This window comes from Aquarana catesbeiana, linkage group LG08 (assembly GCF_042186555.1).
Source record: "Aquarana catesbeiana isolate 2022-GZ linkage group LG08, ASM4218655v1, whole genome shotgun sequence".
Lineage (NCBI taxonomy): Eukaryota > Metazoa > Chordata > Amphibia > Anura > Ranidae > Aquarana > Aquarana catesbeiana.
The window spans coordinates 50,957,725-50,982,528 of NC_133331.1; the positions used below are offsets into that span (position 1 = coordinate 50,957,725).

General features: G+C 44.7%; 1 protein-coding gene across 1 annotated transcript in view; it reads right to left on the reverse strand.

Annotated features, from left to right (window-relative positions):
* The window catches only part of ATRNL1 (attractin like 1), a 968,544-nt gene that overhangs the window by 203,656 nt on the left and 740,084 nt on the right, over positions 1–24,804 (reverse strand). The window lies entirely within an intron of this gene.

The following is a 24,804-nucleotide window of genomic DNA, read 5'->3' on the forward strand; positions in this document are numbered from 1 at the left end:
TCGGTGAGGCTTCGATGAGCCGTTGGTGAGGCTTCATGGGGATTTGGTGGGGCTTCAAGCGAGCTTTGCCATAGACTTCTATGGAGGCTTTGTAGACGCTTTGAAGCACAACTAAAGCGACATGGGGTATAATTTTTGAAGCAAAGCCAAAGCAAAAGCAAGGTGTAAACAGGACTATAAGCTAACCATTTTATTTAGGGAGTCTGTGGTGACAGCACGGCGCTGGAAGACTTCGTTTTCAGGTAAGTTTATGCATACTAGCACTTTATGACATTACCTTTCAGGGTACAAAAAAAAAAAAAAAAAACACCCAGTGGTTTACCACCACTTTAAAGCTTGTAGGAGGAGTTTTCATCCACCTCTGACTGTCCTATGAAGCTGCAGGTCCCCTGAGCCTCTATGTGGACAGTGCTGATTGGCCCTGTGCGGATCACATGCACCCTCCTAAAAACAAAACAAAAAAACTCTCTAGTAATACACACCGAACTGACCATGTGCAGAGTGCCTCCAATGTTCTGTTCTATCAGGATAGGAATTGGGGACAGTAAAAGAAGGGGAGGATCAGAGAGGACAGGATCAAACAGCCTTTTTACACAATGTGGAGAGATTAACCTCTTGGGTTCCAAAGAGAGTATACCAAGCATGCTTTACTGTATATACAGACTGATTTTACTGCTGTGGGTTTAGTAACACTTTGGTAACCAGTCATGGGCCTCAATGAACTATGGGGTTTTATCGCCCCCAAACTGCAAATGTAAATGAGCCCTTACTATCCCGAGCCCCCTATAAGACTGCTTTCACACCGATGCGCTGCGGTTTATCTGCACCGCATTTGCAGCGAAGTGCACCTGCGGCTTTCCTGTGGGTTAGCTGCACTGAGCCATAGACTTCTACTACATCTTGTGGGTGTGGTGCACTTTCTGAAAGCGAACCAAAACGCCTGCATTCTTCCACCAACAGGTATATGCTGAGAGAAAATGAAAGAGCAAAACACTCTCAATATTGTGAAATCGATGGTAATATTTAAAGAGGTTAAAACTGCTCACATAAAAAAAAAAAAAAAAATTGTAACCCCCGAAGATGTAGTTTATCAGGAGACCCGTAAGATGGAGCTGAACACCATGACGTCATCACGTATGCCAACGTACCCAGATCGGGTCCTGGGAGGTTTACACTGCACAGCGCTTTTATGTGAGCAGTTTTAACCTTTTCTAATCCCCCCAGTTCCAAAAAATATACATGGATGTACATGGATGACATGGATGAGGAGCGATATGCTGAGATGTAGTGATGTACATGGACGAGGAGCAATATGCTGAGATGTAGTGATGAAAATGGACGAGGAGCAATATGCTGAGATGTAGTGATGTACATGGACGAGGAGCGATATGCTGAGATGTAGTGATGTACATGGACGGGGAGCAATATGCTGAGATGTAGTGATGAAAATGGACGAGGAGCGATATGCTGAGATGTAGTGATGTACATGGACGAGGAGCAATATGCTGAGATGTAGTGATGTACATGGACGAGGAACGATATGCTGAGACAGAGATATACATGGATGAGGAGCGATAACCTGAGACATAGAGATATACATGGACGAGGAGCGAAATGCTGAGATGTAGTGATGGAAATGGACGAGGAGCGATATGCTGAGATGTAGTGATGTACATGGACGAGGAGCGACATGCTGAGATGTAGTGATGTACATGGACGAGGAGCGATATGCTGAGATGTAGTGATGTACATGGACGAGGAACGATATGCTTAGACATAGAGATATACATGGATGAGGAGCGATATGCTGAGACATAGATATATATATGGATGAGGAGCGAAATGCTGAGACATAGATATATACATGGATGAGGAGCAATATGCTGAGACATAGAGATATACATGGATGAGGAGTGATATGCTGAGACAGAGATATACATGGACGAGGAGCGATACGCTGAGACATAGAGATATACATGGATGAGGAGCGATATTCTGAGATATACATGGATGAGGAGCGATATGCTGAGATGTAGTGATGTACATGGACGAGGAACGATTTGTTGAGATGTAGTGATGTACATGGATGAGGAGCGATATGCTGAGACATAGAGATATACATGGATGAGGAGCGATATGCTGAGATGTAGTGATGTACATGGACGAGGAACGATTTGTTGAGATGTAGTGATGTACATGGATGAGGAGCGATATGCTGAGACAGAGATATACATGGACGAGGAGCGATAAGCTGAGACATAGAGATATACATGGACGAGGAGCGATATGCTGAGACAGAGATATACATGGACGAGGAGCGATAAGCTGAGACATAGATATACATGGACGAGGAGCGATACGCTGAGACATAGAGATATACATGGATGAGGAGCGATATGCTGAGACATAGAGATATACATGGATGAGGAGCGATATTCTGAGACATAGAGATATACATGGATGAGGAGCGATATGCTGAGACATAGATATATATATGGATGAGGAGCGAAATGCTGAGACATAGATATATACATGGATGAGGAGCAATATGCTGAGACATAGAGATATACATGGATGAGGAGTGATATGCTGAGACAGAGATATACATGGACGAGGAGCGATACGCTGAGACATAGAGATATACATGGATGAGGAGCGATATTCTGAGATATACATGGATGAGGAGCGATATGCTGAGATGTAGTGATGTACATGGACGAGGAACGATTTGTTGAGATGTAGTGATGTACATGGATGAGGAGCGATATGCTGAGACAGAGATATACATGGACGAGGAACGATAAGCTGAGACAGAGATATACATGGACGAGGAGCGATTAGCTGAGACATAGAGATATACATGGATGAGGAGCGATATGCTGAGACATAGAGATATACATGGACGAGGAGTGATATGCTGAGACAGAGATATACATGGACGAGGAGCGATAAGCTGAGACATAGAGATATACATGGATGAGGAGCGATATGCTGAGACATAGAGATATACATGGACGAGGAGCGATAAGCTGAGACATAGATATATACATGGACGAGGAGCGATACGCTGAGACATAGAGATATACATGGACGAGGAGCGATAAGCTGAGACATAGAGATATACATGGACGAGGAGTGATATGCTGAGACATAGAGATATACATGGACGAGGAGCGATAAGCTGAGACATAGAGATATACATGGATGAGGAGCGATATGCTGAGACATAGAGATATACATGGATGAGGAGCGATAAGCTGAGACATAGAGATATACATGGACGAGGAGCGATATGCCGAGACATAGAGATATACATGGATGAGGAGCGATATGCTGAGACATAGAGATATACATGGATGAGGAGCGATATGCTGAGACAGAGATATACATGGACGAGGAGCGATAAGCTGAGACATAGAGATATACATGGACGAGGAGCGATAAGCTGAGACATAGAGATATACATGGACGAGGAGCGATAAGCTGAGACATAGAGATATACATGGATGAGGAGCGATAAGCTGAGACATAGAGATATACATGGACGAGGAGCGATACGCTGAGACATAGAGATATACATGGATGAGGAGCGATATGCTGAGACATAGAGATATACATGGACGAGGAGCGATATGCTGAGACATAGAGATATACATGGACGAGGATCGATAAGCTGACACAGAGATATACATGGATGAGGAGCGATATGCTGAGACATAGAGATATTCATGGACAAGGAGCGATAAGCTGAGACATAGAGATATACATGGATGAGGAGCGATATGCTGAGACATAGAGATATACATGGACGAGGAGCGATAAGCTGAGACATAGAGATATACATGGACGAGGAGCGATAAGCTGAGACATAGAGATATACATGGATGAGGAGCGATAAGCTGAGACATAGAGATATACATGGACGAGGAGCGATACGCTGAGACATAGAGATATACATGGATGAGGAGCGATATGCTGAGACATAGAGATATACATGGACGAGGAGCGATATGCTGAGACATAGAGATATACATGGACGAGGATCGATAAGCTGACACAGAGATATACATGGATGAGGAGCGATATGCTGAGACATAGAGATATTCATGGACAAGGAGCGATAAGCTGAGACATAGAGATATACATGGATGAGGAGCGATATGCTGAGACATAGAGATATACATGGACGAGGAGTGATATGCTGAGACATAGAGATATACATGGACGAGGAGCGATACGCTGAGACATAGAGATATACATGGACGAGGAGCGATACGCTGAGACATAGAGATATACATGGACGAGGAGCGATACGCTGAGACATAGAGATATACATGGATGAGGAGCGATATGCTGAGACATAGAGATATACATGGACGAGGAGGAATGCGCTGATATTCTAAGCAATAAATGTACGTTTTCTATCCGGCTGTAGCGGCGGGGGGGGGGGGGCTCACTGTGAAATGTAAGGAAAATTATCAGTACAGAAGGACCAACCGCCTCTCTTTATGACCCAAATTTGCAGACTCTGTGTGTTTCCTGGCGCATAAGTTTGTTTTCTTCCTAAATTTATGAGCGCCCCGTCCATGTCTGCTGGGCGCACATTTCATCTGTACATCATCATTCGCACCATCTGACTGCGCCGTATCGTCTCACCCGAGGTGTCTGTCTGAACTCCGCCGAACAGGAGACATTCGGAATGAATCTCTGCAGGGAGAGGGATGGAGGTGAATATTATCTGGATGGAAATATATCCGGGAATATTCCGGAACACTTAGAAGGAGTCCCAGCAGAGGCGCTCATCACACGATGGAGTTGATACAACACAAAAGGAGACTTTGAATCCTCTCTAAAAAGGACTTTTTATTGATGCCTACAAATTTGCGGCAGCTGTGGAGATGTCAGGGGCGCAGCATGTAAGATGTCCCCTACAGGACCGCACTACATTTTAGGGTAGTGAATGACGGGGGGGGGCTCTGACACCACAACTTCAGGCATGTGCACGAAAGATCAAAGTCAGAACCCCAAAGATGTTTACATTTCTTTCATTCATCTATGGTGAAATCTTATTTGAAGCTGAAGTTTAATCTGATTATTTTTTTGCCTTCCTTTTTATAGAAAACCTTTGATTTTTTATTACATACCTTATTTTAGACTCAGTGATGTCATTACTGACTCTCTGTGCTTCTGTATGCAATGCAAGCAGATCATGGCTGGTGGGGGGGCTGTACATAGCTTCCTGAATACATCACAGCACCCTGTCACCGTGCTCCATTCAAGAGTCCACAGTCCTGATGCAAGCAGTAGTCTGGCTCTTGGGTGGATTTTTGCAAATGTTAAAATGACTTGATGGGTGGATCAGTTAGTTGGAGGAGGGGCATTCCTAGACAGACTACATTTGCACGCAGAAAGCCCCAGATAATGGCCGCATGTGATGCTGAGTCCCCATGATTTAAAGAGCTGAAATACAATGAAGCGGGCAGACAAGGGGCAGTAAGGCTGGGAAGGAAGGGCTAGATGATATAGAACAGCCTTTCTCAACCTTTTCAACACAGAGGAACCCTTGAAATAGTTCTCAGGTCTCGGGGAACCCCTGCTAAAAATTAGAAATCTACAACTCATGATACATTAGTGTGATGGTCAGTGGGAAGAATGGTCCTTACTCTTGTGGTCATTGGAAAGAATTACCTCCTTACAGATAGCTAAAAAGATCAATGGTGTCAGTGGGAACTTATCTGAGAGGCAGAGATTGCCCAATGCTGAAGGAACCCCTAGCAACCTTTGGAGGAACCCTGGTTAAGAATCACTAATGTAGAACATCTGGTGACAGAAGGCAGATTTTAGGACAAATGGAAGATTTAGAGATGGAAGGAAGAACCAGGGATGGAAGGAAGAACCAGGGATGGAAGGAAGATCTAGGGACAGAAGGCAGATCTGGAGATTGAAGGAAGCTCTGAGAATGGAAGGCAAATCTGTTGAAAGAAGGCAGATCTGGGGATGGAAGACCTCGGGATGGAAAACATATCTGGGAAAGGAAGGAAGATCTAGGGATGGATGCCAAATCTGGGCACAAAAGGCAGATTTGGGGATGGAAGGAAGAGCTAAAGATGGAAGGAAGCTCTGGGAATGGAAGGCAGATCTGGTGAAAGAAAGCAGATCTGGGGATGGACAGAAGATCTCAGGATGGACGGAAGATTTAGGTAGACATGTGCGGTTTGTTTCGTTCTGAATAAATATTCAGACAAATTTTACGTTATTCAGAGATTCGGATATATCCGAATACCCAAATTACAGTATGAAGGAAATTTACAGAATGCTTTGAAAAACGAAACAAAATTTGTCTGAATTCTAATTGAAATTCGAATTGAGTTTTACATTGAACTCCAGTTGAATTCTAACTGCACACATATTGCAGAAATCAAAGACTTTGTGTTATTAGGGTACCATTTTGTAATGCTGTTTGTGTTAAGCCAAATGTGATTTAAAAAAAGTCATTGTAATCATTTGATGAAGATTTTTCTTTTGTTTGTACGCTTTGCCACGTTGACACACACAAAAAAAAAAAAAACCCAAAAGATTTCGATTTGACCGATTCAAAATTTATCGATTCGAATGTTTCGAATAAAAAAAAAATAACAATCAGTAAATTCAAAGAAGATACAGAAAAGACATAAAAATGAATATGAATCCCGAATTGAACAAAACAAAATAACTAGATTAACAAATCGAAACAAAACAAATTTTTTCATCATGCACATGTCTAGATTTAGGAACAGAAGACAGATTTGATAAAAGAAGGCAAATCTGGGAAAGGAGACAGATCTGGGGATAGAAGGCAGACTTAGGGAAGAAAGACAGATCTGGGGACAGGAGAGGGTTCTGGGTTTCTCTGTCCTCTCAATATACAGTATGTCTCCTGGCAAATTTAGTGCCATGCAACCTCAGAAAACACCTAAAAAGTGTTGCTGCCTCCTGCTACCCTCAATGAAAGATACTAACATCCATAGCCATTGGCAGATTCTGTTTGTGATCTGTGCAGAAAGCAGATCTGGGGACAGAAGGAAGATCTAAGGATGGAAGGAAGATCTAGAGAAGGAAGGCAAATCTGGGGACGGAAGGCAAATAGGCAAATCTGGGGAGGGAAGGCAAATCTGGGGAGGGAAGGCAAATCTGGGGAGGGAAGGCAAATCTGGGGAGGAAAGGTAAATCTGGGGAGGGAAGGCAAATCTCGGAACTCAAGGCAAATCTGGGGAGGGAAGGCAAATCTGGGGAGGGAAGGCAAATCTGGGGAGGGAAGGCAAATCTGGGGAGGGAAGGCAAATCTGGGGAGGGAAGGCAAATCTGGGGAGGGAAGGTAAATCTGGGGAGGGAAGGCAAATCTCGGAACTCAAGGCAAATCTGGGGAGGGAAGGCAAATCTGGGGAGGGAAGGCAAATCTGGGGAGGGAAGGCAAATCTGGGGAGGGAAGGCAAATCTGGGGAGGGAAGGCAAATCTGGGGAGGGAAGGCAAATCTGGGGAGGGAAGGCAAATCTGGGGACAGAAGACAGATCTGGGGAGGGAAGGCAGATCTGGAGAGGGAATGCAAATCTGGGGAGGAAAGGTAAATCTGGGGAGGGAAGGCAAATCTGGGGAGGGAAGGTAAATCTGGGGAGGGAAGGCAAATCTGGGGAGGGAAGGCAAATCTGGGGAGGGAAGGCAAATCTGGGGAGGGAAGGCAAATCTGGGGAGGGAAGGCAAATCTGGGGAGGGAAGGCAAATCTAGGGAGGGAAGGCAAATCTGGGGAGGGAAGGCAAATCTGGGGACGGAAGGCAAATCTGGGGACGGAAGGCAAATCTGGGGACGGAAGACAGATCTGGGGACGGAAGACAGATCTGAGGAGGGAAGGCAGATCTGGAGAGGGAATGCAAATCTGGGGAGGGAAGGTAAATCTGGGGAGGGAAGGTAAATCTGGGGAGGGAAGGTAAATCTGGGGAGGGAAGGCAAATCTGGGGAGGGAAGGCAAATCTGGGGAGGGAAGGCAAATCTGGGGAGGGAAGGCAAATCTGGGGAGGGAAGGCAAATCTGGGGAGGGAAGGCAAGGCAAATCTGGGGACTGAAGGCAAATCTGGGGACTGAAGGCAAATCTGGGGACGGAAGGCAAATCTGGGGACGGAAGGCAAATCTGGGGACGGAAGGCAAATCTGGGGACGGAAGGCAAATCTCGGAGGGAAGGCAAATCTGGGGACGGAAGGCAAATCTGGGGACGGAAGGCAAATCTGGGGACGGAAGGCAAATCTGGGGACGGAAGGCAAATCTGGGCTGGGAAGGCAGATCTGGGGACACAAGACAGATCTGGGGACAGAAGACAGATCTGGGGACAGAAGACAGATCTGGGGACAAAAAGGCAGATCTGGGGACAAAAAGGCAGATCTGGGGACAAAAAGGCAGATCTGGGGACAGATGGCAAAGCTGGAGAGGGAGGCAGATCTGGGGACAGAAGGAAAATCTGGTGAGAGAAGGCAAATCTGGGGAGGCAAGGAAAATTTGGGGAGGCAAGGAAAATTTGGGGAGGCAAGGCAAATTTGGGGAGGCAAGGCAAATTTGGGGAGGCAAGGCAGATCTGGGGAGAGAAAGCAGATCTGGGGACAGAATGCAAATCTGGGGAGGGAAGGCAAATCTGGGGAGGGAAGGCAAATCTGGGGAGGGAAGGCAAATTTGAGGAGGGAAGGCAAATTTGGGGAGGGAAGGCAAATTTGGGGAGGGAAGGCAAATTTGGGGAGGGAAGGCAGATCTGGGGAGGGAAAGCAGATCTGGGGAGGGAAAGCAGATCTAGGGAGGGAAAGCAGATCTAGGGAGGGAAAGCAGATCTAGGGAGGGAAAGCAAATCTGGGGAGGGAAGACAGATCTGGGAACAGAAGGCAAATCTGGGGTCAGAAGGCAGACCTGAAGATGGAAAGCACATTTAAGGACGAAAGGCATATATGAGAAAGGAAGGAAGATCTAGGGATGGGTGACAGATCTGGGAAAGGAAGGCAGATCTGGGAAGGAAAAGCAGTTCTGGGGACGGAAGGCAGATCTAGGAACAAGAGGAAGATCTAGAGATGGAAGATCTAGGAATGGGAAGGCAGTTCTGGTGAACGAAAGCTGATCTGGGGACGCAGGGCAGATCTAAAGATGGAAGGAAGATTTCAGTACAGAAGGCAGATCAGGGAAAGGAAGGAAGATCTGGGGATGGACAACAGATTTGGGTAAGAAATGAAGATCTAGGGACGAAAGGCAGATCTGGGGAGGGTCTGGTTTTTTTTGCCACCTCAATAAGTCTCGTGACAACTGGCAAATTTAACACCAAGCAACCTCAGGAAATGCCTCACAGGTGTCGCTGCGTCTTGCAGCCCTCTGAGCTTTCCTAATATTTCTCCACCATCTCGTAAAAGTTTACACAGAGTAATTTCTACATGACCCGCGACGCTGTGAACGCATTATCCTAATGTAATCTCAGGATATCGTTATACGTGATTTATTGTGCAGACCTCTCTCCCCATAAAATCCATTATGAAGTAAAATATTAATACAGAGAACAGCGCTCATTCCCAGAACTCTCACCGGAGTCGTCAGCAAACCGTGACAAGTTCTCAGGTCTCTTTCCTGTGATGGGAGCGCAGAGGGGGGCCCCACACGGTGCAGAATGGAAGTGCGCTGGACAAGAGGAGTAACAGATACTGAGAGTTACACCCAACATACAGGACAAGAGAAATAGTACTGTGCAGAGTCCATATATACAGAATAAGAACAGATACTGAGAATTACACCCAGCATACAGAACACCCTAGGGGTCCTGTGTTATGCCCCCCTGTGTGCATTCCATGAGTGAATCCAGAGCCTCATGTGCCATCCAGTGACTCCAAGATCAGCCCAGAGCACTTCCATATCTCTGGGGCTTCCTTGAGCATCCTGTCTCCTTAGTGACTCCTATGCACTTCTGTGACAACTGTGTCTCTATGCAGCGTCCACTACACTTTTGCATCATCTGGGCAAAGGCAATGATAATGGAGAGATATATAATTTACAAAAATATTTTAATAATAATAAAAAAAGTATAAATATTTTAATAATAAAAAAATATTTTTTTCCTGAGAATGTTAAAAAATTCTTCTGATAATTTCTACTTTCCTCCACCTGGTGAACGCTGGAGAAGAAGCTGTCGTCAGTGTGAAGTCATTGTCTTGACTTTGCTGCTGTGTTTTTCTTTTTACAGAGTGTCTCAGTTTTCTATATAATAATATAGCAACTTATATAATCATATATAATATAATAATATATAATTTCCCATGAAGGTGGAAATTTTTCAGTTTTTAGAGGGACGGGGAGATGTTTTTTGTATCTCTTCTATTGCCTCCTCGTCCGCCTTCTGTCGGCTGATGCCGCGTTTCCTCGTATTGGTGACACAGAAGATGAACGCAAGTCACGTGCAAAATCAATCACTTCTCACAATCGCCTTCTGATGAGATACAATGTACCTCGGCTCTATATTCCTCTAGAAAGCATCATTCAGTGCGCTGGATCGATTGTGCTAAGCAGAGATCTGTAACTCTGGATACATCGATAAATCCATCACCAGATTTACAATATTTACTTAAACAAACGTGAATCTTTCTCGGGGAAGGATTGTAGCGTCAGTGCAGGGATGGGCAGAATCATTTAGAGATATGTCAGCGTGTACAATATAAAAATATTCTGTAGCTAGTGAGAACAAAGAGCCGACTAAAACCAGTTTAACATTTTAGATTAAAAAGAGAACTCAGATAGCTTATCCAGTTCAGCTCTCACACATGTACACCCCCTATGAACCAGAGTCATTTTTACATTTCGCCTGTTAATTCGCCTGTTGAGCCTATTAATTCAGCAATAGCTTTGACATTACTTACGATAAAAAAGTAATACATATATTGTTTATTGCCTTTTTTGGTGATATTGTCTTGAAAAAAACGAATTATGTTTGTATTCAATATATAGACTAAAAATGGAGAAAGATTGCAACTAAAAGAAGAGGAATCAGCACAATGAACACAACCTGCTGACTGTGGGTTATGTCCCTTGTGGTGATTTTTCAGCTTTTTTATTTTAGCTACACTTAGGCTGGCCATAGACGGTGTGAATTTCTTTCCTGCAACCACACCACAGACAGCACTGACAGGGGAATCCCCCCTGCTGGCCCACTGTCTTCTCCTGGTGGGGGCAGGAGCGGGAGGACGCCGTCTCCACCAGGAGAAGACAGTGGCCCAGTAGGAGGGATACCCCTGTCAGCGCTGTCTGTGCTGATGGGGGAATTGTGCAAATTTCTTTCCTACAGCCCGTGGTTACAGGAAAGGAATTTGCACCATCTATGGCCAGCGTTGTTAAAAAAAAAAAAAAAAACACAAAAAACCCCAGAGAAATCAGCACGTGCCCCTGGATGACGTAATTTATTACGAAACACTAGGGTGGAGCGACGTGCTGACGTCACCTCGTGCTCCATTCGCTTACCCAGAAGGACGGGTTGTACCCTGTTTGTGTTCCGGCCGACACATCAGACTTCGGGCTCTTTTATACTGCAACATTGTAAGTGCCTTTCTCTTTTTTAAATAATAAAACAACCACCAGGTTTTACACTATGGAGTGTTTATATCTTTTATGCACCACGGTATCCATATGATGGTCTGACCGGCCGGGAAGGGGCTGCCTAGTACCTGTGACTGTGTTTGCTGTTCCTTGGAGCCAGGTTGTGATTTCTTGCATGCATTCCCTGATCCTCTGTAATGGGGGATCATGGAACTCTGGTAAGTTTATTTCTGCTGATTTGGTGGTGGATTCAACACGGCTTTTTTCTCACAACGTTTTGAGGACGGCTTGTCCACAATTCATGGACTTTTTTACTATGCACTGGTGATTTTCATTTGCTTGTTCACTAGATCCTGATTTTTAATTACTTTTTCATATTTTTTTCAATTCATGGACTTATATTTTACCAACAGTGATGTTTATTCTTATCAATTAATCACCTATGAACTTACTGATTTTGGTTTTCATTTATTAAGTTGTATTTGCACTAATTAATTTTTATTGCAATTTTTGATTTGTATCACATTCTTCCCATTCACGTCATACACATATACATAATTCTTCACAATCTTTGGTATATTTATGATACCGGTTTGATTTTTGGTCAGAATCTTATAAGTAGCGCGATTCTAATTTTTCCAAATCAGCACAAGGGACATAACCCACAGTAGGCAGAATGTGTCCCTTGTGCTGGTTCCTCTTGCTTTAGTTGCAATCTTTCTCAATTTTTAGTCTTTTTTAGCCTTTATTTTAGTGATTATTGCTAGCAGCTATAGCAGAATTCGGAAGCGAATCCAGCAGGTTAGCTGTACCCAAGTTGATCGATCAATCAACTTGGTACATTCAGCCTGGCCATTAATGGTTCGAATCTCGGTCGGTTCCTGCTGAACCGGCCGAGATTCAAACCATGTATGGCAGGCCTAAGGCTTTTAAAATAATACAGATACAGTGGAACCTTGTAGAATGCTTGTAATCCAAAGCACTCGTATATCAAAGCGAGTTTCCCCATAGAAGTCAATGGAAACTCAGATAATTCGTTCCAAATTGACTTCTATGGTATGCAGTACTGCATGTGGCCAGAAGTGTGGGGGGCGCTGGAGACACTCGAAAACCGATCAGAGCCTCTTGGATGCACTCGGAAACACTCGGAGAGGCTCGGAAACACTTGTGAATGGAATGTTTCCGAGTGGCTCTGAGTGCAACTGAGCGGCTCCGAATGTCACCAGCGCCCCCGCACCTCTGGCCAAATGCGGTACTGCACACCACAGAGGCTTGAATCCTGCTTGTTTTGCGAGACAACATTCACAGAGTCAGGATTTTAAAAAAATAGCTCGTATTGCAAAACGCTTGTTAACCGTGTTACTCGCAATCCGAGGTATCACTCTACAAGCATATGTTTTGGAATCACGCCGCTCTAGGCAAAGATCCTATAGCACATCTGCTCTGCCAGGGCTCATAGGTGCTGGCTCTGCAGATAATCAGGAAATGAAGAAATGCTGGATGGCCGCACTCCGATGCAACACCTTTATATCTAAAGCTATGACTAAGCACCCATTAGTGGTGTGAAACGTGTTACCTTTGCCCCCAGACCTCTGTCATTGTATGGATTGACTGTTTGGATTTTATTCAATTGACACAATAAAGGTGTTGTATCGGTGTGCGGCCGTCCAGCATTTCTTCGTTTCCTGACAAGCATACATTTTATTCTACTGTTTTTCCCATTTAATATTGCTAAACTTATGGTTCTAGTACAAAGCATTGCAAGGATTTTTTTTTATTTGACATTAAAAAGAATTGAACAAAATTAATAAAAGAAGAACAGTGTAAATATTAAAATAATAAAAAAAAATCAATAGGAAAATAATAGCATAGGGGAGAAGGAAAAGAAAATTAAGTTAGGGTAAGCTAAAAGTTAATACGGAGGTACACAGAAACAAATGTTATCTTTTGTAAAAAAATGTTTTTTTACTTGATAGGTTGTTTCAACTGACATCTTCTGCAGATGAAAGCTCATCTCTTTATTCTGCAGATGAATGAAACATTGTAAATACAAAAAGTAATAATGCTTTATTGTATCTCTCCATCTCTGAAGAGTACAGTATATACCGTATAAAAACTGTGTTAGACAGTAAGTTTATTTTTTAGTCAGCAGCACTATTGCTGTCATTTTGACAGTTGTGTATTGCAGGCAAGTGTGGGGGGCAGCAAAAGTAAAGGGCATACTACACACACCCTGTGTACTTCCATTAAGTTTTTTGTTTTTTTTTGGGTGTTTGTAGTTTGCCCCATGTCCGTGCATGGTTAGAATTAGGGAGCACACTCTGCAGAGGTACCTTGGCATGTGGTAGTATGGCATTAAAGGTATATTCAAATGAGGGAAGTGCTATTGTGCAGAGGCAATTTATACAGGATAAGAACAGATGCTGAAAAATACACCCAGTAAGGTATTGTGCATAATTCTTCCTTGGTTCTGGTCACATTACACAACTGAGGGAGGACTTCCCTTCTCTCTGAAATGCATGGTGAGTGGTATTCATGGATGGAGAGACCTGAACTGGGAGGGTGCAAAGTCCATATTTACTGAATAAGAACAGATACTGAGAATTACACCCAGAATACAGGACAAGAGAATTAGTACTGTGCAGAGTCCTTATATACAGAATGAGAAGAGATACTGAGAATTACTCCCTGGATACAGGACAAGAGAAGTAGTACTGTGCAGAGTCCATACATACAGAATAAGAACAGATACCGAGAATTACACCCAACATACAGGGCAGGAGAAGTAGTACTGTGCAGAGTCCATATATACAGAATAAGAACAGATACTGAGAATTACACCCAACATACAGGACAAGAGAAGTAGTACTGTGCAGAGTCCATACATACAGAATAAGAACATATACTGAGAATTACACCCAGCATACAGGACAAGAGAAGTAGTACTGTGCAGAGGGTGTGGCTGCTTGTGGAGCAGCTGAAGTCTGTGTGGTGCTGAGCTCCTCTGATGTCTGGTACAAGCCCAGGGTTGGGCTCTCCTGGGCGGGGATCTCTCTCAGGAGAGTCCCAGGCTTTCCGGCCTACATAAGGACTGTCAGGTGAAGCTGTGGTTGGTGGTGAAGCCGGAGCACAGAGTTCTGGGAATGGGAAGACACTTGCAGAGACTGTAAGTAGACATTGAAATGTTTGTATGAAAAGTACCGATAATACTGATAAGAGGAAGTCTGGAGATGTTATTCAGCAAAAGAGTTCTCAATCCAGCCAGTCATTGCAGGCCCAGCAAGCCCAGCACAGTGCAGCTCAGTCTGTTCAGAGACCTGTTATTATCGCTCAGCACAGTCCAAACTCTGGAAGTGCAACTCAATCCAGCCAGTCATTACAGTCAATGCAAACCCCTCAGAGTGGGGCTCATTCAGTCCAGGAACTTACTAATACCACCCAGTACAGTCCAAGTTCTGGAAGCGTGATCCAATCCAGTCAGCCATTACAACCACAGCAAGCTCAGCAGAGTGCAGCTCATAGAGCTCAGAGTGGAGCAGAGACATCGGTTTCTCTCAGTACTCCTCGCAAATACACCAGAACTTCCTTAGAACAGAAAACCATTAAAGAGAACTTACAACAGTGTGTAATGGTGGGCAGCAGCCAGGGACGTTCATCGCGTTCTAAGCTGCAGCAGAATAAAGAGGAGGGTGGTAATAATTTTCCACAATCTGCCCAAGTGAAACCATCTACACCCAGCAGAGACCCTCAGACCAGCACTGGTAATGGGAAGGTGGATCAGGATTTCAAGCGTCCTGCAGCCGCGAAGCAGAAAGTGTTAAAGTCTGAACCTGCGCTGCACCTGGCTGACAAGATTCCTTTCCTTGTAAAAAGAATGGCGTCCCTGAGAAAAGCCAAGACTAGGATCCAGAAGCAGATTGACTGTGTTTATAGACTTAAAGCTGCCAACCCCAAGAAGGAAATTTTATATGACAGCAAACTGAACTCCCTGGGCATTGAACTGGCCGGTGTGTCAAAGGACATTGATACTGTTCTGGAAGAACTGGGACCAGTGGCGGAGGTGTACCACAATCGTGATCGATTTGAGGCGGGATTGAGTGGAAGGATTGAGTCTTCTACAGAGTCAGACTCTGGGGATTCGGTCCAACGCACGCAGCCACCACATGTGTCTCCTGAAGGGAAGACTGTGCAGCCTCTGGAGGACAATGAGGTTGGAGTAGATCCTCCTGCTGGACTTCCAGCTCTGGAGGGTGGTGGGAACATCAGTATAACCCAGCAGACATTCACAGTACAGGAGACTCAGAGGAGTGACATGGTGGACTCCCAGCACATGGATTGTGAGAACAGTGCTGCTGCCACTAGTACTCCTGGTGGGAGACATGCTGGGGGGACTGGTGTTCATGGTGGGAGCCATGCTGGGGTGACTGGTGTTCATGGTGGGAGCCATGCTGGGGTGACTGGTGTTCATGGTGGGAGCCATGCTGGGGTGACTGGTGTTCATGGTGGGAGCCATGCTGGGGGGACTGGTGTTCATGGTGGGAGCCATGCTGGGGTGACTGGTGTTCATGGTGGGAGTAACACTGGGGTAACTAGTAATGATGCTGCTAGTAATGATGATATGAGGTGCAGTAATGATGTCACTAATATTGATGTGGTGAATAATTCTGATGTTATCCATGCTGGTATATCTGAATGGGGTCATCAGCAGTCTGAGGGCTCTGAGAATGTAGCGATGGAGGAGTCAGTTCAGAATAACTCTCAGGATTTCCCCCCTTTGGTGGATCCACCACCTGCTCCGCAAGGGAATGCTGGTCCATCTGGTCATGTCCCTCCTCGGAATGCCTGGAACCGTGGGGCCCCTTCTTTTTCCACCAGTAACAATTATACTGGTCAGGCCTTTAAGAGAAGGAATGTGGTCAGATTGAAGCATAGGGGTTCCTGCAGACATACTGGCAGTCATCACTCTCCCTGACAGACAAGGTTATGATGTCAGCTTTAAGCTCATGTCTGACTTAGACCGGTTCTGGGCCAGTTTCAGTGGTTTGCGGGACAAAGAGGGTTGGAGGAATTTCATCTTTATTCCCATCTCTAAACCTGACACAGCAAATGTTACCATCATGTTCTGAAATGAGTCTGTGCCCCCCCAGGATGTTGTCATCTGGCTTAGAAGACATTGTGAAATGGTTTCTGAGTTGACAAAAACTAAAGACAGTGATGGGATCTGGACAGGTGGTTGGAGGGTTCTTGTTAAGTTGAGGCAAAGTAACAATGTTACCCATCACCTACCAAACTCCTTTTTCATTGGGCGGGAGAGAGGAGTTTGCTTCTATGCAGGTCAGCCCAGGTTATGTTATAAATGTGGTAAATCTGGCCATGTGGCGAATGTTTGTACGATCCTGAAGTGTAATCTTTGTGGGGAGGTTGGCCACATCAGTTCCACCTGTGAGAAGGTTAAGTGCAATCTATGTGGTGGGCTTGGCCATTTCCATAGGGATTGCCCAGAGGCCTTCCATAATAAGGATGGGGAATCTGCAGACAATGAATTGTTGGCAGCAGCAGAACAACTAGAGGAGGAAGCTTTAATGAATGGAGCTGTATTGACTAGGGAGGAGGTGGTCCCGGAGGTCCAGGAGACTACTCCCGGGCGGACGGACAGTGTTCAGCAGGCTGAGGAGCAGCCGGCCCCACACTCCTCTTCTGTTCCAGTTCCTGTCTCTGTGAAGATCACTGGTCAGAAGAGGAATAAAAAAGATAAATCTACCCGTAAACCCGAAAGTGACTGGACATTAGTGCAGAAACCAGCTAAAAAAGTGAAAGGGGCACCAGAAGTGGGTACGGCAGTTTCCACCAATAGGTATGAAGCCTTATCAGATTCGGATGCTGACTCCTATTCTCTGGGGGCCCAGGAACTGGAGCAGGAATTAAAAAGAGTGGAAAAGGAGTATGTGATTGGCTCAGAGGATGACCCGCCCACTAAAAGGCGTCCGCCCTCTGATCCTGGATCCGCAGAATCTGATATGGAAACTGGTAGTCAGCAGAGTGACTCAGATTCTGACTTATAATGAAATGTTGGAGAAGTATAGATTTATGGAAAGGAGTCTTATTGTCACATTTATTCCTATTGATGCCCTTTAACTGCTAAGTTTTTGACCTAAACAACATGTCAGTAATTGTTGTATTTATGTTATTTTCAGTCAGTTAGTTTGTTATTATGTATCTTGTTTGTTTTTTACAAATAAAAATCTCCATATATACAGAATAAGAACAGATACTGAGAATTACACCTAACATACAGGACAAGAGAAGTAGTACTGTGCAGAGTCCATATATACAGAATAAGAACAGATACTAAGAATTACACCTAACATACAGGACAAGAGAAGTAGTACTGTGCAGAGTCCATATATACAGAATAAGAACAGCTACCGAGAATTACACCCAGCATACAGGACAAGAGAAGTAGTACTGTGCAGAGTCCATATATACAGAATAAGAACAGATACTGAGAATTACACCCAGCATACAGGGCAGGAGAAGTGGTACTGTGCACAGCACACAATGACAGAAATCTGACACGGCTGTATTATAGATTGTTGCAGCGAATATTTCCTCCGTCTTACCGGAAAAACAATGTAAATGTGTAAATCAAATGTACACTCTGACCGCAGCCACAATTAATGTCATTATGTTCTGAAGATTGACTGCTTGTTATAACGGATCAATCTGCAAACCATAATTACCATAATGGCAGCCGCGATCGGTTGTTTACATTTAATCCAGAGTTTGGTGGAAATTCACGCAGCATTTATGGGATCGGCTAAACATCAACAAAGAAACTAATTTCAAGATGAGTTCTTTCTGTTATTTCAAGCCTCTGTGACCAGCAAATTTTCCTACAAGCTGAAGAAATACAATTTTATTGTCTGCGTTTGCATCTAATGAATATGCAGCTTCACAATTAAAGAGAACCAGTCATCGCGGCCAAATGTCTAGAAGCGGCTTTTTTGAAATCTCTAATGGATCCCTGTAATTTAATCTATCGGGGACCAGTTCCTGCCAGGACCTACGCACTCTACATGGCGGGTCTGGAGGGCAGCCACCCAACATTTCTCTGCTCCTGGCCAGCTGTCCCCTGCTCAACCCTTATGGGGCAACCCGAAACTCACTCATTTTCGTACCATTCCAGACCCCAGCTATGGGCCAGATTTGGGGTTAAAACGCTTAGGAGATATTATGCCAACAGGTACCCTCCTGAGTTTCTCACTATTGTCCCAGAAGTTCGGACTTCCTGGCTGGATGCTGTTCCGGTACTTCCAGCTAAGGCATGCTACCAATGCTCAGTTCCCTAGATCTCCTGCTCTCAAAGTTGACTCCATTAAGTAACTTTTGACACCCGGAGACCTACACAAACCACTATCGACCCTCTATGGCGCTCTTCTGGGCACCGACCTTCCCAGGATGGGGAAACTATGGGAGTACTGGAAGGGGGATATCCCATCTCTAGATAGGGAGGACTGCTTAGAGCAGGGCCCGAAGCTCGCAATCACGTCTTGGGATAAGTTGATACAGGTCAAATTTTTACATTGTGTATATTATACCCTCGAGAGGCTACACAGGATCTTTCCAGAGCGTGACTCTGTATGCCCCTGCTGTAGATCACAACAGGGTACATATTTACATATGTTCTGGGAGTTCCCCTCAATTTTGTCATACTGGGAGGCAGTGTTTGCTGAAACTAACCTTAGACTACAACGTACCTTAATACCCACCCCTTCCCTAGCCCTACTAGGAATCCCTGACGATGAACAGTGTCCTCATCATTTGAAGCTGCTTATATCACACCTCTTGTACTATGCCAAAAAGGAAATACTACTGAAATGGCTACCTCCTCATAGACTGGAGGTGGCTGCATTGGAGGCGATGGTCAATGCAGCCCTCCCTCTATATAAAATGACCTATTCTCATAGGGGCTGCCATTGGAAGTCTGAGAAGGTCTGGGCACCTTGGACTCTAACCTGAACACTTAAAACATGGGGTATATGTTTAATTGTAAAACGTTATATGACCTTGACAGCAATGGTGTCTCAGCAAACCGTTATATTATGTGCCATGTCCTGAACCTAGATACTACCAACTTTGGTATGCAGTGAGTCCCCAAGGACTCTATCCACTCTCAACATCTCTATTTCAGTTGTATTATTCAATGCATATGGCAATGTTGATGTACTGACTTTTCGTCTTGCATAACCTGTAATCTGTATTCTTTTTCAATAAAGCACCACTGTTTGTTAAAAAAAAAAAAAAAGAGAACCAGTCATGACTGAGTTTAAAGTATATGTAAACCCCTTACAATGGACTTCTCTTATTTGCTCCATCTTGGTCTGTAGAACGTAGATTTTTTTTAATATTGCCAATCTTCACTTACCAACTCCAAACACCAATGCGGTTCCTGATTTCCCCCTTGTTCCAGCACTTGCAGTCCTCTATGGGCAGAATGACACCCTGAGCCCAGTCTATTGTATACAACCCCCCCCATGTCATCATGCAGGTGGGATCACAGTATTTCAGGACCGAGCAGCGCTCATGCATCATTGAGTGAGTTCTGCATAGTCCTTTAGAAATTCCTGCCACCAGAAGAAGTAAAGAACCCCCCAGAGATGTCACCAGGATGGCGAGAAAATATCAAGACTTCTGCTTTAAGTAAACAATTGAAGTTGTTTAGATTTATGTTGATAAGTGCATAAAAAAAAACAAAAAAACAACATTGGTTCATCCTGAGAAAAAATCCTTGGATTCTATAGAGATCTGTGCTCTCTACCTTTGGACTTTGAACCCCTGCCCCTCTATGGTTTGGAGATGATGAGAGGGGAGGGGAAGGTGTTCGGATGTCCAGTCCTAGAGTCACAACACTGCTCCTAAATAGATACAGTAGATTAAGCAAGACCTGCTGATTCATGGGATTCTCAGAGCACTATGGGATAGCTAGTGAGCACAGCTTATGTACAGAAAGAGATAGCTTCAGTTTCTTTCAATCAGCCTGCTTAAAGTGGGTGTAAACCCTCACATATACCCAGAGAAGGGAACAGCCTCAGATGATACACAGAGATTAAACAAATCCTGCTACATAGGTTTTACTTGTTTATCTGCAGTCTTCTCTTCTCTACACCCCTTCAAAAGGGCACAAAAATGTTAAAATCTTTCTTTATCTGTCAGGAGCACAAAGGAGGGGGCGGAGAGGCTGCAGTTACAGTGTGTGAAAGCTGATCACACATCCACTTTAATGCTGAATAAACAGGCCCATTGCAGAAATGTAAAAACTGCTCTGGTCTATAGGGGGTTACAAGGGCGAAGAGCTCACTGGTTATTAAAAAAAACAAAGCAAAATCTTTTTGGTCTTAAATAATTTCACCTCACCCTGCTGCAAGATGAAGTCAAAGGCCAATTTTGATGATTTTGAATTTGGTAACTGTAGCAAAATCAAGTTGGGCAAAATTGTTGGCTCATCCCTACTGCTTTTGTGCCTCTATTTCAGTATGAGCTACTGAGCTCTGTAAACACCAAGCTTATGTTCCACCAAAGGTGCTAAGGAGAGCCTATATGAAATGTGTGAAAAGGAGCGTAGAGCATAAATAACACTTTGGGGGGGAAATAAATAGTGGTGAAGGTGTTATATTTCTTCTAAACTGCACCTCCTGAGTAAAAATAAGAATGTAAGCCCTTTTGTTAATTACAAGTGATCTGCTACCTGTTCTATGCCATGTTTGTGACAAAGTACAGAGGGCAGTTCAGCTGGAGCAGTATGCTGGCAGTTTATATCTCGTACCCCTGATCTGATCTGGCGGAGATCTGCGGCATTTAATTATAGTCATTAGGTGAAGAACACGCGAGTGGCTCAGATAGACCTAAAACAGGCCTATCTGCTTAGTTTATGTGGCGCACACCACTCACTGCAGTTTCCTGGTTAATTCCCCTGTTTGAATTCAACCTGATTTAGCCTGTGTGTTCCTGTTAAAGCCCCCCATACAACATCCCTCATAACTGAAGTTATTGCGGTATTGGTACTCGTCTTCTCTTCCATTATAGAAATAAACATTTCCTGTAAACAAAGCTTGCTAGGAATTCCTGATCACCATTTGTGGAGTCGTGCTGTTTATATAATCCAGAAAATTCAGGTACATGGCTGGGGATGGCATATGAGCTCCAGCTGCAATATAGATGAGGCGGCCCAGACCCCGATCATGGCTCGTATAAACAACTCTGCGCTGTTTACTGACTCGTCTTACAATATGACAAGCACTGACTTGAACAAACAAACCCAGAAGACAGATAAAGCTGAAGAATGTCGACTGCAATTAAGTAATGGCCAGCGGAGGACCCCCAGAAAACAGATCTGCTAAATTTAAAGGACAGCTGCAGGTGGAACAATATGTAAACCCAATTACTAAAGTGTCATAGAAGCTGTAACAATTTAAAAGTGATTTTCACTCTAAATTTCCCACGGTCTGGGAACCATGGATCTCCTATGAGTGTGTTCACTCCAAAAAGGCTGGTTCAAGCTTTATCTGATTGCTTCCGAGTCTGAGTTGTCCCCTTCCCTTCTCTCTCCTTTTTTCTAGACTTTGGTCCTTTCTTATTTCCCTCTACCCTCTTTTCTAGCTCCTCTTTATTCTTATTTATATTATACAGTTGCCATCCTCTGGGGTTAGGTGCAGGAGATGTGCCACCCCTGGGGTGACTGTAGGCCGTTGGAATATGGCCTTTCTTTTTTTTTTTTTAATTTGCATTCGTTACTTATTGGTATCATCCCATGGTTTAGAGGTGTTTAGCATTGGTTGTCATGATTGTAACCCTTGATAATTATTCTGTAATAATTGATCACTCTTTAGCCCCTGTGTGGACAAATTACATGCTTGCTTTTGATTTCCTAAACTGATTTGTAAAACCAATACATACATTGAAACAGAAAAGTGATTTTCTTTCTTCCATGAAGGTTCTTGTTTGGGTATTTCCATGTATAGCTCATTTGTGATCTTTGCATGTCTCTGCCTCTTTGTGGATGACAGTAAAGGACGACAACTGAAAGGAAAATACGGATGAATCCCCAACTCTCCCTTCATCTCCAACCTTGTAACAGTCTAAAAGGCACTAAAGCTCATTGAGTCTTGCGGTGTTGCATATAAACAAACTGACCAAGGTAGTATGCAACTGTGGAGGGTGAGGGTGGGTTAGGTTAGGTCATGGTAAAGGGGCAAATGTAAGTCCTTTTTATATATAGCTCTTGGGACAGTTGGAAAGGTTAAATTTTTTTCCTACAATAAAAAACATGTTATACTTACCTGCTCTGTGCAATGGTATTACACAGAGTGGCTCTGAACGTCTTCATTTTAGGTGCACATGGATGTATTTTAAAAAAGCCTACTGAATTTTTATGCCATAAAAATATATTTTAATATCTATCAAAATTATTAATAAAAGACTTTAGCAGGTACAGTACATGCAGGCAGTGACCCTGGGGAGGCACACATGAGCAGTGACCTCTGTGAGGCACACAAGAGTGACCCCGGAAAGGCACATAATGGTGGCGATCCCAGGGGAAGATACCCATGGGTAGTGACGCCTAAAGAGTACACACAAACAGTCACCCTGGGAAGGTACACACAGGCGGTTGTTCCGGGAAGGTATACATGGGCAGTCACCCCTGGAAGGTATACATGAGTGATCAACCCAGAAAGGTAAACACACGAGCCGTCACCCCAGGAAGGTACACACGGGCGGTCACACTGGTAAGGTACACACAGGCGGTCGCCCCAGGAAGGTACACTTGGGCTGTCATCCCAGGAAGGTACACATGGGCTGTCACCCCTAGGAAGGTACACATGGGCTGTCACCCCTAGGAAGGTACACATGGGCTGTCACCTCAGGAAGGTACACATGGGCTGTCACCTCAGGAAGGTACACATGGACTGTCACCTCAGGAAGGTACACATGGGCTGTCACCTCAGGAAGGTACACATGGGCTGTCACCTCAGGAAGGTACACATGGGCTGTCACCTCAGGAAGGTACACATGGGCTGTCACCTCAGGAAGGTACACATGGGCTGTCACCTCAGGAAGGTACACATGGACTGTCACCCCTAGGAAGGTACACATGGGCTGTCACCTCAGGAAGGTACACATGGGCTGTCACCTCAGGAAGGTACACATGGGCTGTCACCTCAGGAAGGTACACATGGGCGGTCACCCCCAGAAAGGTACACACGGGAGCTCGCCCCAGGAAGGTAAACATGGGCTGTCACCTCAGGGAGTTACACATGGGCGGTCACCCCCAGGAAGGGACACCATGGGCAGTTACCCTGGGGAGACACCAGGGCTGCTGTTAGAAATCATGGGGCCCTGTACAGTCCTCTTGATGGACCCGCCAACCCCGCCTCCGCCCCCGAGAGGTACAGCGGAAAAGCGGCACTGACTTTATCTGCCTACAACCCAAAAATGAAAAAAAAAAAAAGTCCCTCCTCTGCTCCCAACTCCTGTGCCCCCCTGTTGACATGATGGGGCCCAGAGAAATGTAATTTAAGTCCTGGTAAGCAAGTAGGAGTGGGGGGGGTGTGGTCTAGAAAAATCAATTTATTAATTTAGGCAGAAATGAACAATAAAGCTGCCTGGGCCCCCTGGTTTAGCTGATGAGGCCTAGGCCTAGTACAACAGGACCAGTTGTACTGCCTTATCAGTAGCCCTGGGAGGCACACCCGGGTGGTGATTCCAGGGAGGCACACACAGGGGAAGGTACACATTGGCACTGACTCCAGGGAGGTACACATGAAGATATTGACTGTAAAACTCGGTTTTGTGAACCATGAAAAGGACAGAACACCACCGACCACCTTGTCACCCTTTGCCTCCTTTCTGCGAGTGACGTTGCGGTGGGGAACGTGGCACCCTGTATATCACAGCGGGCCATTTGTGATCTTTGCATGTTTCTGCCTCTTTGTGGATGACAGTAAAGGGCCCATTTCACGGGCGATTGCATTCTTGTAACACTACGCACAGCAATTTCCACTTTCTCCCTTCCATTAAGACAGCTCGAGAGTCGATAGCATGGCCATTAGCCGCAAATGAAAACATCGCTCGGCGCTGATACTCCTTCAAACTCCCAAATGAGGAGGAAGCACTGGAGTGCAGCTTCACGCACTGAAAACTACTAATAGAAGTGCGTTCCAAAACAAGG